We start from the raw sequence: 13,901 nt of genomic DNA, 5'->3' as shown, positions 1-13,901 counted from the left end.
TATTTTAATAATCGACAAAGTAATTGGGGTTTTCAGCAAACACCAAAAACAAATTACAGTAGTTTTGGCTATTTAAAAATGAGTACTTTGGTTTAAAAGGGTAGATTATCATAAAGTTCAGAAGTAGAACCAAACAGAATCATCCTCAAACAACATTTATTAAAAATATTAATTGAAAAGACAGAAAACTGCTATTTTAGCATTTTAACAGACACAAATTGAAGAGCAGTTCTAGCTAACTTGATTGACTTTGCTATTTTGTGACAAAAATGGTGACCAAAAAATAAATAAATAAATAAAACTATGCAATATATAACCTGTAGCCTTTATGGTTATATAGATTTTATTTGGATGGTACATTATCGGTGCCTCATAGATACTCAACTAACATTCAACTCAATCTAATAAATGTAACTGAATTTTTAGATGAGTGTAAATTATTCTTTGCAGAAACTAACCCAACACCAACCCAAACCCTAACCTCTACTATGACTCAATTCAAAACCCTGACCCCTAACCGTAATCTAAACTTTAAATCTAACCCTAGACATAATCCTAAAATGTTAAGACTAGAGTTAAGGTTAGGGTTAGTAGGTTTACATTCAACAGAGAATCATTTACTTTCACTTTAAACTTTAGTATTTATGAGGCATTTATAATAGACCATCCAAATAATGTTATACCACCCTTCTTAATAGTAAGTCAATTTTATATTATAGTGAAAATCTTGTAAATAAACTGTCGATTGGGGATGCGCCCTGAATCGTGGAAATGTGTTCAGTAAAGATAGCTCCATCTTGGAAAGCTAATAAAATCGTCACATTTTATTTTGACTTATGCTTAATGCACCTTCACTCCGCGCCCATGTTGAAACGAAACCGTTTCTAAACCAGAAAGGCAGCAAGGGAGCCGACAGAATGTCCACCAGTCTAAATGGCACCGCATGTGTGGACAACTAACCTCGCATACCTCCCTGAATTAACGGTGAAAAGAGTAAAAAAAATTGGCAGAAAATAAGTGCATTTTCCTGGCTATTTTACTAAAAGGCTACAACTATTATTGCGGAAGGTACCGTAGCAAGGTAATTGCCTTTGTTTGTTTTATTAAAAACTTGCGTGTTAGCTAGCTTGCTATCTAGTTACTAAATTAGTGACTAGAAAACTACTTTGTAGTTTATACAACTACAGTCCTGCTTACAGGCTTCACTGAACAATCTGTCCTGAAAAATAACATATGGGCACAGCATCCTTCTTCAACTTTCACATGCCAACCAGTGTCTTAAAGAAACACAATTTTGGAAAGTGTTTTAAACTTACATTTGTGTCCACTTTAATATGTAATATTAAATCAAACATGAAAATAACTAGTTTTGGAATTAAACCGAGAAAATAACCAGTTCAGGGGTAATCAAACAATAGCCGGAGAACCGGGTTTAGCTAGTTGCTGTCTCTCTGCTAACATTCATCTGGCTAAATTGGCTGACTGGGTAACATTAATATGGCTAGGCTTAGCTAGCTAGCTAGCTCAGTAACATACATCTTAAATTGAAATGATAATCTCTACTGATTTTGTGAATCCTTCACCGTGAAGTTCGGTATCTTTGGGGAAACTGTGGAAAGTTTGACCTTTCATAGGATTTCTTTCTTTTTGAAGAATTTGGGAACGCAGCAATGAGGCGGCATTGCTAGTACCCAGCGGTCCAACGCTACTTCCGTCCCCCACAGCCTCGTTTTGGTAGGAGATGTAGGTGAATAGAGCATATAAATGAGCTTAAATCACACTCTTGACATTCACTATTATTCTAAAAAGCAATTTTACCACAGCTGACCAGCATCATGAGGAGATGATTTAGGTCCATTAGAAAAAGGCCAGATAAAAAATCAATTTTGCAAAAAAAAAATTATTGAGAAGGGTGACAATATTTTATTCAAGCACTGATTGCATAAACAAACTTATAATCATTCTTATTAGTTTGAGTTTGAGTCTCAGTCTATTGGTTGAGAACTGCAAATGCACACAGACAGGATTTAGTACAGAAATTCTCTTGTTCTATAACAGTCTTTCTCTCCCTCTCTCTAGCTCTCTCTCTCTCTCTTGCTCTTTGTTTGCTTGCCTTGTTTCTTTTCTAAGTTTTTTCACTGTTTGACTTAATGTTTGACTTAGCTCTTGCTATTCCCTTACTTTTTTTTCTCACTCTCACTTCTGTGTTTTGTTTCACACTCCCACTTTTTCTCTCCCAGTAGCAGACTCACAATTTAAAGGGCAGAGGCAAACAAAAAATTGTTTATAACAGTACTGTTTTCCATTGGTAGGGCTAAAGGGCAGGCACCCTTTGATGGGCACATATTAATATTCATCATTTGTTGCGAAAGAGCACACTGTGTCTGCCCAAAATGCCTATCCAACAAGGCCAATAGGGCACTTTGACTCTTTTTCCCACTCTAGAGGGCACTATGGTGATGCGTTTTCAATCATGAGGGCACTGAACATCATTCTTTGTTTCATCTTTTTACTCTGTTTCTCTCTCTTATGCTGTTTCTCTTACACACATGTTTCACTTTTTCACTCTGCTTTTCACTCTGTTTTGGTTCTCTATCAGTATTTTACATGAAATCTCACATGGGTCCCTTCTAGGCCTCTCTAGGTCCCATCACTGACCCTGATAATGCACATCACTGACACATATTTGTAGAACATGTAAACAATTTTTTTGGTTCTCAATTGTGCAACACACAGATAGATTTTTTGGTACCCCATACAGGCCCCACATTGGCATACAACCCCTGGCAAAAAGTATGGAATCACCAGTCTTGGATGAGCACTCCTTCAGACATTTCATTCTGTAAAACAAACTCTGATCAAAAACATGATACAATAATAAGGTCATTCCAAAGTGCAACTTGTTGGCTTTCAGGAACACTCAAAGAAATGAAGAAAAAACATTGTGGAAGTCAGTGAATGTTACTTTTATTGACCAACCACAGGGAAAAAAATATGGAATCACTCAATTCTGAGGAAAAAAGTATGGAATCACTCAAATTGAAGGTAGAAAATAAGGACACACCCAGTCAATTTCCTTTCCCTAAATGGACACCTGCCTCAGATTAGATCTGCTCGTTAGTCTGCAGTTAAAAACACCTGCAGTCATGACACCTTGGAGGGCTGCTGGACGAATTAGAGTGGCAAGAACCATGGCTCCAACAAGAGAAATGTCTCTTGAAACAAAAGAGAGGATTGTGAAACTTCTTGAAGAAGGCAACTCTTCACGCATGGTTGCTAAAGATGTGGGCTGTTCACAGTCAGCTGTATCCAAGATATGGACCAAATACAAACAGCATGGAATGGTTGTTAAAGCCAAGCGTACTGGTAGACCGAGAAAGACATCAAAGCGTCAAGACAAGCAACTTAAGGCCATTTGTCTTGAAAACCGAAAAAGTACAACTAAACAGATGAAGCATAAATGGGAAGAAGCTGGAGCCAATGTATGTGACCGAACCGTAAGAAATCGCCTAAAGGAAATGGGATTTCAATACAGGAAAGCTAAAAGAAAACCATCATTGACACCTAAACATAAAAGAACAAGACTGCAGTGGGCTAAGGAGAGGCAATCATGGACTGTGGATGACTGGATGAAAGTTATCTTCAGTGATGAGTCAAGAATCTGCATTGGACAAGGTGATGATGCTGGAACTTTTGTTTGGTGCCGTTCCAGTGAGATTTATGAAGAGGCCTGCCTGAAGAAAACAACCAAATTTCCACAGTCCTTGATGATATGGGGCTGCATGTCAGGCAAAGGCACTGGGGAGATGACTGTGGTTAATTCTTCTATCAATGCACAAGTTTACATTGACATTTTGGACAGTTTTCTCATCCCTTCAATTGAACAGATGTTTGGAGATAATGAAATAATTTTCCAAGATGACAATGCATCGTGCCATAGGGCAAAAACAGTGAAGGCATTCCTTGGAGAAAGACACATTCAGTCGATGTCATGGCCTGCAAATAGTCCAGATCTCAACCCAATTGAAAACCTGTGGTGGAAATTGAAAAAAATGGTCCACAAGAAGGCTCCGACCTGCAAAGCTGATCTGGCAACTGCTATCAAAGAGAGTTGGCACCAAATTGATGCAGAATACTGTTTGTCACTCATCAAGTCCATGCCTCAGAGACTGAAAGCCGTTATAAAAGCCAAAGGTGGTGCAACTAAATACTGGTGATGTATTTTGAATCATCTTTTGTTTATCTGTTTTTCATGATTCCATACTTTTTTCCTCAGAATTGAGTGATTCCATATTTTTTTCCCTGTGGTTGGTCAATAAAAGTAACATTCACTGACTTCCATAATGTTTTTCTTCATTTCTTTGAGTGTTCCTGAAAGCCAACAAGTTGCACTTTGGAATGACCTTATTATTGTATCATGTTTTTGATCAGAGTTTGTTTTACAGAATGAAATGTCTGAAGGAGTGCTCATCCAAGACTGGTGACTCCATACTTTTTGCCAGGGGTTGTATTATCTGGGTTACATAATGTTTTATCTTCTTACTCTCCATGTTCCTTTCTCGCATGCTGTTTTTTTTACACACCCGCTTTCACAAATTTCTTTGTTTATTACTCTGTTTGGGTCTCATTCTTGATCTCTCACTTTTTCACATATTTGGATTCAGAATCCTCACCTTCACTCTCTATTAGTCTCACATTGTTTCAGTCTGTTCTCTCTCTCTCTCTCCCTTTGTTTCACTCTCTCTCTTACTTTCACTCACATCGACTTGGTAGATTTCAAGTGGGCATGGGCTCTGCATGGGTTTGTATATGTGCTGCAACAAATGATTCAATCTCTCTTGCTTTTATTTTCTTACTTTGTTTCACTCTCTCTCATACTTTCATTCTGTTTCCCCAGCCAACTTGCTTATGTGGCACTTACATGGGTGGGATACGGGCTCGGTAGGTTTCAGGAAGGCATGAGCTTTGAATGTGTTTGTACACACAGATTCAAAATCCAATTCATGCACACTCTGCTTCAGACTAACTCAAATTAACTCTTTTCTCAATCTGTTTCACTCTTACACTTTTAATCTGTATTCTTAACCAGTATGTGTCAGGTGGGCATGGGCCATGAGTCGATCTGTACATGTGTTGTTACTAATAATCTAATAGGTATCACACAGCCATATGTTGGGCCCGTAGAGCATTTGTAGTACACAAATCTTTCTGGACTTCAGTTGCGCAAGCCCCACATGGGCTGTTTTACTCTTATGTTCTAACACTTTTACTCTATTTCCTCTTTTTCACTCTCTGTTTTTTTTTACTCAAACTGTTTCTCAGTATGAGCCCAAATGGGAACCACTTTTTTACCCAGTTATGAGAAACCCTGTTTTACTCTTTCACTCTCCTTTTCACTCTTACTCTGTTTAATTCTCACACAGTCACTCTTTTTCTCCAGCCAACATGCTTATATGTGGCTGCACATGGGTGGAATATGAGTTAGGAAGGTTGTAGGTCCAGGTGGGCATGTTTTTTTTCAGTGTTTTTCTTTTACAGTCTGTTTACTGGTTTAAGACACACTATCACCCATGTTTGCTCACACTGTCACTTTTCTCTCTGTCTATCCCTATCCAGATGAGATTAGTTTCTCAGAGGGTCCTGGGGTAATTTTCCTTTTATGGGGGGGTCCTCTGTGATTTTATTTCCTTCCAGAACGACCATGTGTGTATTTTACTCAGACATCCTCTGAATTTCCTAATGTTTCTCGCTGAACGGTAATTTTAGTCCTGTCCAGACCGACATCTCTGAGTTTTTTCACCTCTCGTTTAATAAAATAGCTATTTGTCCACTGCCACACACCGTAAATACACTTTTGGTGCACGTTTCCATGGAGAAGTGGAAATTAAGGAGCTACTGTGACTCCGCGTTTTCTCAATTGCAATCCAGATGCAAGAGCTTTATCATATAACAGTATAACTGTGAAATATTTTTCACAGACGTCCCCCTGTAAAAGGAAACCTATCCGGATAGGGCTTATTTCAATCCCTCTCCTGTTTTACTCGGCATGTTACATGCTACATATATCTGTTAATTTTTATTCTGCATATTTTTGCATGTTATGCCGTTCTTGCTCGGCTGTGTTTGTTATCAGTCTGTTATTATTGTTGTAAACAGTTGATTAAAGCCATATTAGACTTTTGAGGAGCTGCCACTTGCAGTAGCAGTTATGTGACACTGACTGACTGTGACACTGATGTGCTAATCAATAGACGTGTGTGTGATTATTAGCATGTCCTAAAAGGAAGGCAGGGGCGGTGAGGTGTGAATGGAAAAAAAAAATTGTGTGAAAGTGCCATTACCCAGAAATCCCCGTTGTGACACTGATAAGAGTAACAGATCTAAATGTAAAGGTGTGGAAGCTGTGGTTAAAAGGTCATAAAGAGACTTTAAAGCCTTAAAAAGCAGCACTCAAAAGCTAAATGCACCAAACATGTGTAATCAAACTGTACAAAAAGACTGTAAAAAAGATAATTGATTTAAATAAACTTACAACTTGTCCAGAATGCTGCAGCAACAATGCTCAAATTATAGAATGCAAATCACTTGCATTATTGTGCCAATCCTTTGGCATCCAGATTCTTTAGGGTTGATTCTAAAGTAGTAGTTTTTAAAGCATTTAACTTAATTGGCACCATTATATCATAAAATGTATAGCTTTGTACTATATATATGTCATTCTTTGAGATCCAGCACCACAGGCTTACCTAGAGTGCTAGCAGTTAATAATAAGAAAACTTTGGGAGCAATGTTTAGTTTGTACATTTACATTTCAGCATTAAGCTGATGCTCTTATCCAGAGCAACTTACAAGGTTATTCCTATTACAGAGTTGGGCCAATGTAGTTTTAGGAGTCTTGCCCAAGGACTCTTATTGATGTAGCACAGCATAGTCACCCAGATCTGTAACATGGTAGCTTACTGGCAGGAGGTGGTATTATCCACTGTACCACACCAACCACTTTTTATGCATCTTGGTACATAAAAATGGTACATAACTTAAAGACAAACATGAAGACAAGAAACACCACTACACAGTGTTTTTTTCTTAGATTTGATTACTAATAAAAGTAGTATTGTGTAAAATTATTAAAACATATATTTATTGCCAGTCTTTTAAATGCATAATTACATTTGTGGGTACACTCCTCACCCATTTTTGGTTTGAAATCACTCTGTGAAGCACTTGAGAAGCATTTATGTATGAAAGTCAAAGTCTTTATTAATGGTAATACTGCTGTATGTACAGTACAGAGGATTGGAACTGCATTACTCTCTGACCCATGGTACAACAGTAAACATTTAAACATTAAATAGTTTACGCTAAACATACAAATGTAAAGATGTAAGATACTCTAATAAGATACTCTTATATGTTATGGTCCCTTTTGAACATATAAGAAAAAATTCACTAAAGACAGTAAGAACAAAAAAGTGACATATTCATACAAAAATGATTAAATATAGTCAATCAACCAGTATGTTTGACTGTTAAACATCCACATGTATTTTTAGTTACCATGGCTGCTGCTGTTTTTAGCTATGCAAAAGAGGGGGATGTTGAACATCTTAATGTGGTTAAATATCTTTCTATCTTATCAGCTCCACTGATCATATAGGGGCACTTTATAGTTCTAAAATTACAGACCGTAGTCCTTTTGGTTCTTTGCATACTTTATTATCCTCCTTTCATTCTGTTCTGCAATTGTCAGGACCTCACACGACCACCACAGAGCAGCTGTCATTTGGGTGGTGGGTCATTATTCTCAGCAATAGAGTGGCATACTACAATACTGGCATAATACTGGCATGGTGGTGGTGTATTAAGTGTTAGTGTGTGTTGTGCTGGTATAAATGGATCAGACACAGCAGTGCTGCTGGAGTTTTAAAAACCCCACAATGTCAGTGCTGAACTGAGAACTGATGAACCAACCTGAAATATCTAGACAGTAGCATCCCGTGGGTAGCACTGTTCTCTGACCACTGAGGAAGGACCAATTTTACATCTAATGGTGGACTATGTGGTCATAGTAAAACAAGGCAAAGCTTTTCTACTATGGATGTTTTATTTATAAAAATATACGGATTCTGCTTTGCAAATGTTTTTAAGTGTTAGTGCTGAAAGCAAGTTTAGATTGTCGTGAGGACAGTGTGTAAGTATATGTGTGATGTTTTGATATACATCCTGAGGGAAGGTGAGAAGACATAACCAGCCTGACACTGTCAGATGCAGCTTTGCACATATACAGTACACAGTTTTAAAAAGGATCATAACCTTAAAAGGGAATGGTGGTTTTGCCTAGTTGACCAATGACATATTCTGCCACAATAAAAGTGCTTTCAGCGAATCAACGAACTGATGACCTTATTTGGTTTATATTATGCAACCTTTGTGTTATAAACCCTAAGTTTTGAAGAAATCAATAAAGACTTTGGGTTTGAGTTCAAATTTTTCAGATTTTCAAATTAAATTTTCCACTGCCTTATAAAGTAAAGAGACAGCAAAAAGTGTTTAAAACTCCAGCAGCACTGCTGTGTCTGATCTAGAGTTTAGATTCTCTGCCCAAACTCGGGCCGGGTCGGGTCGGGCTAATGAAAATGATCTGTGACATAGGTGTCTGTTTTTTTAATGCTATTTATATTTTATATAAAGCTATACAATATAGAAAAGTAAGAAATCAAACTGTGTTTTAAAAAAAAGTTGCACAAGTTAGAATGTTATAATCACGCAGATGAGCTCCTCTACTTGTCCACATTACACACTTGACTTGCAGTGCATACCCTTATTGCTGTTTTTTTTTGTGTGTGTGTGTGTTTTTGGACATAGGCTATATGCTAAATATTAAAATGTTTGTTTGTTCAGAAAGTGTTTTATATTCTTAAACTTTGTTCAGTATATTAGAGCAGAGGAAAATCATTGTAAATGATGTTATTGTTCTTGGCCTATTTTATATGTTCTTGGCCTAAGTAAGTTTGTTTGTAAAGTGTTTAATATTTTTAAACCATGTTAAATTATAGCCAAGTTCACTGATGTTTTGGCCTGTGGATCATTGTTTGCTTTGTTCGTGTTTTAATCCTTCGTAGATCTGATCTTAATAAACTTAATTTTCTTAAATAATAGGTCTAAACATCTTCAGTGTTGCAATGTTAATAATCATCATTGTGAACAGATTTCGCTCATTTAAACAGCCTGAAAATGTTTTTATTAAAGCTCAGTTTTAACTCTCTACTTACCAAAAAAAATGTCTGACTCATAATGACAGTTTATGGGGCGGATCAGCCTCGAGCAGAATGTGCATGGGCTCGGGTTGGATTTTTTTGGGTCGATCTAAGCTCTAGTCTGATTCACCATGCCAGGGTCACTGCAGTGCTGAGAATGACCCACCTACCAAGCAGCACCCTGTGGTGCTCCTCTGAGGTCCTGACCACTGAAGAACAGAGTAAAAGGAGGATAATAAAGTAACCAGAGAAACAAATACAGGATTATTACAAGGAGTATTACAATTATATTAATACAATGTGATCCTCCTCTATGGTCAGTGGAGCTGATAAGAAGAGCAGTGGGTGTAGAAAGAAGAAGGCGGTCATATATTCTGACTGGACTCTGTATACGTGTAAGAGAGAGTGAGAGTAGCAAAGTGGCTGGTATTCCTTCTCCTCTCAAGCTATTGCGTCTTTTGAACCTTTTTTTATTTCTTTTTCATACTCTCTAAACAAAAGTAACGAAAAAAAGGTTAAAAAGTTACATTTCACCATTGAAGGAAGGCAATGCTTTTCTCTTCTCTCTTTCTGTTTCACTCTTTTAGTTCTTCAGTTTCCTTTTTGTTGGAGGAGACATTGTTTGTCCATTTTCCATTTCTTCCAGGAAAGCCCATTTTCCTTGGCATCCTTTGTTTATTTCTGACAAAGTCCCCACATTAGGTGTGGGCTTTTCTGTTCTATTTCACACGTAGAGCACTTGTCTAGCAGCTAAAGTGGCCTGGGTTCAAATCACACATCTGCTCAATCTGCTCTCAGTCTTGTCTACTCTGCCCTTAGGTCCATTCATCTACCTTTACTAGTGTAGTGATAAAAAAGTAGTGACAGAATAAAGCACGAAACCTGAGTCTGGATCAAGTGAGTAGCAAATTATTTAATAGAGAGAAAAGGCAGAATACATTACAAAGCATGCGTTCAAGTCTCTCTCTCCCCCATAAAGCCAACATCTCAGCATATTTGTACCCTTTTTCCTTCCCTCATGCATTTTGCCATTTATGGTAAAAAGTCTACGTCTCCACATACCTCACTTGGCCAGTCTTGACCGGTCCGGCACATTCTAGAGCCTGGGGCGAGGGTGAAGCTTACCATTTTGTGACATGTAGCTTCCAGAACCTGCTGCTCTGGTCAGTAACCTGTGCCACTTATGTTTATGGAACCCTATGGGCTGAGTTTGTGTGGTCACCTGCCCTGCACACCACATACACACATTCCAATCATTGTAACTTGTCACGTATTGACTATATATATGGTTGAGGAATAAAATAATAGAACAGACAAAAAGAAACAAACGCTACACCCTTCTTATTAATATTGAATCACCTTAAATACATTTCCATCACACTAGGTAGCTCCCCCAGTGAGAAGGCTGCACTTTGAGTTATAAGACCTGGGTTCAACACCTTTTCTGAGTATCCCATTACAATATGCACTGATTTGTTTATTATGCACCTCAAAACAATTGAATCTTAGTTGGATTAACAGGAAACATGTTTGCCTATGAAGTGTAAATGTATGTGGTTAAAATCTTTTCAGGTCAAGTAATGCTTGGAGCTCTTTGCTGCACCAGCTCTGATACAAGAATACATTGGAAAGAATTTGTCTTTTTTACAGATTTAAAAAATTAGTTATTATACTGAACCTTCCAAATTTCAGATTTTAAAGCAGGTTTTTACCATTACCTAGATGGAAAAAATGGACCATTCTAATTTTAGCCTTTTAAGCTATATCCAGAACATGGCTGTCAGCTTAAAAGCCAAATGGATAGCTTTTACCTGCACTCCCTGGGCAGGTTGATTTTATCTAAGAAGAACATTCCCATGCGCATAGTTACAACACACCTAGTTAGCATACACAAATTATACACAACGTAATATATATAACTTGATTAGATGTATTTTGTAGAATAAACTAATAGTTTGAAAGAGAAATCCAGTCATGTGTTCCTTAACCTCCAGAGGGCTTTTACTTGAAGTGCATGGTTAATTTCTCGTAGCTAATTAGGATTAGCAGGCCTTAACAAGTATAAAAATTAAATGTTGTTTTTACAGGAAGGAATGGGGACAGTAGTTTATTTTAACATTTAAAATTGTCATTGCTATTTGGGATCAGAAGCGTTCTACATTCATTTCTACACATATTATATAATGTACAGAAACTAGTTTTAAACATTTAATCAGATTAGAAATTTAACCACGCCCATGTTTCTGTCTGGGATGGCTGAAGAAATTTTGACTGGGATTCCCACTATCTTTTTTAAAATAATGCAAGTATAATGTTTTTATGTGACCACTAGATGGTACGGACACTTTTTCCATATGAGGCCAAAGTGTCACTGTTTTAAAAAATAATTTTCATGATGCAGAGAAGCAGAAATGTTGTAATGTTCACATATGAGAATGGAGGGCCTCACAAGGATAATGATATGTTTGATTATGTCGACTGCTGTGCTGCAGGATTTATTGAGGTGGAATATGATAAAATATATTCAGGAACTGTCAGACTGCCACTGCGTTGAGTCTGCAGACTGCTGTATGTGGGTTATTACTAACGACTAATATAAAATCATTAGTGCGCATGCACACTCAGTAGTTGTATCCTCTATTACCTGCTCTTGACCTCAAACCAACCATTTCCTGAACAGACTCTGCTATTTGCAGCACATTGTTTCGATCCTTTCAGAGGCTAGTGATGTGCTGTGTACAAAAACAAGTCAATAAAATACTACAACACTGTAAAAGTGCAAGGACAAGCCGGTTTAGAATAATAAAATACAGTTTTTTTTTAAAGTCAACTCTATTAGTTTAGTCAAAGTTCTTACAGGCCAGGATCTTTGTCAATTGTCTGCATGACATAATACCACTAAATCTTGAGGATTTCTATTTAAGCATTACATAAAAACATTTTCTGTTTGATAAGGAACATTACTGAAAAGCAAATAAAATATTTAAGCAAATCTGCTAATGTCAAAATATAATGAATAAAATCATAAAATTGGCTCTTTCCTGAATTTTATTTTAAAATCAGCATTTTGTTGTGATTGATCATATACTGTGTAAGAAGTTCATTTTGTAGCCCCTCCCCCTTAGCATTTGTTTACTGTGTATTCCCATCTGCAGGTTAGAAGTCCCCTATCACATGGTGTCCCCAGACTCAGGAAGGCCTTTGATAATGGAGAACTGAACCTTTGGTGAGATCTAAACTTAAGATCTCTTCACGCTCTATAACCAGCAGCTAGCTGCAGGTTCACTCTAGAGCTGTGAAATTACATTACATGAAGACACAGTTCTGAGTACATTTACCTGTCCATTCTTTTTGGGGCTGTTGTAGGCTATAAAACCAAAACCATTATTTTCAACCTACAAGCTACTTGTTGACTGTGTGCTGTACTTTTCGCTTTTTAGCATAACATTTTATAGAGTACTAAATACAAATTCATGTTATTTACTTGACTGTCAAATTTAAAGTAGAATTACTTTACAAAACATTTGCTATGACAAAATGTTTTTTGACAATTTAGGCAAATTACAATTACAGTATAATACATTTCAGTTAACATTACTTTAAGCTTTTTTTACCCTGAAATTAAGTAGTAAATTTAAGTAGTAGATTCAGAAGTAAATTTAACTTATCCAGTCTTCCAGTGTGATTCTGCAAATTTTATTTCATATTATTTACCTATAGATGTGTATGTTTGGGTGTGTGTTCATGTATGTTTGTAAACATTACTGTTTCATATACTTTATATATTGTAAATGGTTGTGGATTGGCTGCATGCCTTTTGTTGTTGATCTTGTGTTTTGTAACAATGACACTTAGTGCTTTAAATAGTGATGTACAAACTAAGTCAGATTTAGTGTTTTTGACGAATTCTATTATTATTATTTTTTTTGTTAAATTTTGGTACTTTATAGACTTTGTAGTGATTAAAGATGCTGTGATTTTTTGTCCCCAGTTTGTGAGGATGTTTTTCTTGGCGACGATTAGTGATGTGAAGAGTATTCTATGACTATTCTATTTTAAGCCCTAATATTCTTCAGATAAGGTGGGTGGTGGCATGCCAGTTTTTTGTTATGTAAAAATATGTATTTAAGTGCGTTATTTTAGGTAATTTCACTGTAAGCATTTACAGAGTGGTTACTAAATATAGAGTGTGTATAAATGTTATGGAAAGTATAGTCCTGTGCCTCTTTCTGAAAGAAGACAGAAAAGAAAAACAAAACAATAAGACAGTGGAAAAGTCCAACAACAGCGAAGGGGATTTTTTATTAAGCTGGGCTTCGTGATTCGACGACTGGGAAGTGAGGCCTGCAGGTAGGAGGGCACAACGTCATTTGGTTTCCAGAGAAGTGAGAACTAAACCACAGTTTCAAGACTCAAGAAGGAAAAAAGCGTTTTTTGTGCTTGTTCAAAAAAACCAAAGCTTTTTCATCTCTAAAAAAGTGTGATACGTGAGGACCTTGAAAAATTCTTTGATTTAGTCTAGGCAGGTAAGATACACAGATTTTTTATTAATTACTTGGCCTTTTACCATGTATTTGCCAAGAAATACTTTAAAATAGGTATGGTGCTATAGGTATAGGTGGGTTCAAGATAGATTAAGTAATC

General features: G+C 36.8%; 1 protein-coding gene across 2 annotated transcripts in view; it reads left to right on the top strand.

Moving 5' to 3' along the window:
- LOC103036891 (interleukin-2 receptor subunit beta) overlaps positions 1 to 13,901 on the top strand; it is a 42,931-nt gene that overhangs the window by 312 nt on the left and 28,718 nt on the right. The window contains exon 1 of one of the 2 annotated variants that reach the window (XM_007231205.4): positions 13,713 to 13,783. The exons of the other annotated variant lie outside the window; for it this stretch is intronic. The gene's annotated coding sequence lies outside the window, so the exon portion shown is untranslated. Of the gene's footprint in view, positions 1 to 13,712; positions 13,784 to 13,901 lie in introns of those variants that run through there. 2 annotated transcript variants of the gene reach the window in all.

This window comes from Astyanax mexicanus, chromosome 5 (assembly GCF_023375975.1).
Source record: "Astyanax mexicanus isolate ESR-SI-001 chromosome 5, AstMex3_surface, whole genome shotgun sequence".
Lineage (NCBI taxonomy): Eukaryota > Metazoa > Chordata > Actinopteri > Characiformes > Acestrorhamphidae > Astyanax > Astyanax mexicanus.
Note: the sequence above shows the minus strand (reverse complement) of the source record. Positions and strands in the feature narration are given on the sequence as shown.